The sequence below is a fragment of the Coenobita brevimanus genome, chromosome 7 (assembly GCF_032717465.1).
Source record: "Coenobita brevimanus isolate Jiangsu-jjx chromosome 7, ASM3271746v2, whole genome shotgun sequence".
Taxonomy (NCBI): Eukaryota; Metazoa; Arthropoda; class Malacostraca; order Decapoda; family Coenobitidae; genus Coenobita; species Coenobita brevimanus.
Genome location: NC_136960.1, coordinates 23,379,043 through 23,380,288, shown reverse-complemented (window position 1 = coordinate 23,380,288; position 1,246 = coordinate 23,379,043).

Below are 1,246 nucleotides of genomic sequence, written 5' to 3'. Positions count from 1 at the left end.
TGAACAAGGTATGTGGTCTAGTCTCAAGATGCTTTGAAATGGACTGAGTCTGAGGTAAGTCTACTGTACATCTGAGATGAGGCTGAGCCGTTACCTGAGTTACTGCACCGGAAATTTGATGATACCTAGGTCGCTCTAATTGTAGCCGATTTTGACCGATAAAACAAGACTTCGACTAGAGTGTCCTATCTTCATGTTAGACAGCGAAAGACTGAAAGGTAGAATGTGTCATTTCTTATTCCTACATGCTATAGCCACATCCCGATCTTCTGCGCTGAGCTGGGGTCGGCGCTGTGGTAGGGTGAAATGGCGTTTGTCTAACTATCGTCCTTGGTGTTAGTGGGATCGAAACGAGGGTGTCTGTAGGCGTGGGATAACGTGAGGTCACGTCTGTTATCCTTGTCTAATCCAAGCTTTGCTTTCAGCTCCAGGGAAAATGGACTCTCCGCGGCTGTGCTGTGAGGAGCCTAATAAGATAAACTCATCTTCACAGAAAAAAACATTTTTATATTCAAACTACTGAATACTGGAACAAGTGTTAGTGATAAAAGTATAAATACTTTCAACGTCTGGTTGCATAAACTATATTATTATAAGAGTGAACAACACGAGTGTTGTTATTCTCTTTCCTGGCCAGCACGTACGCTGAACACCGTGAGACGTTGCAATATATGGTGACTGCGTTTCCGTTCTGAAACTGTTGATTAAAAATAGACTATATCGCAGTATTTCTTCTGTAGTTATAAATAAGAAATGTCATTGTTTAATGCTTCAAAAATTCACGATGTTTTCTTATTCCTGCCGGGTATTATGGAAAAGAGGGTCGTGGGCAGGTTAAATAATTTTGCTCTTTTTTTTTTTTCTTTGACGCAAAGTTACCTTAAAGACGATCTACTTATTGGGCAGCCTAATCTACATAACCTGCATTCCTGTGTACACCCCAAGTTCAGCAACACACACACACACACACACACACACACACATACACACACACACACAAGCTAGGGATAATTCGATAACATTAGAATCCACTAAAAATCTTTCAGATATTCTAAGCATAAAGCTGATGAATACGAATGATCTAATATCTATATCTATATCTATCTATCTATCTATCTATATATATATATATATATATATATATATATATATATATATATATATATATATATATATATATATATATATATATATATATATATATATATCAGGGTTGGCACCAAAGTGGGTAACCCGGTTTTACCCA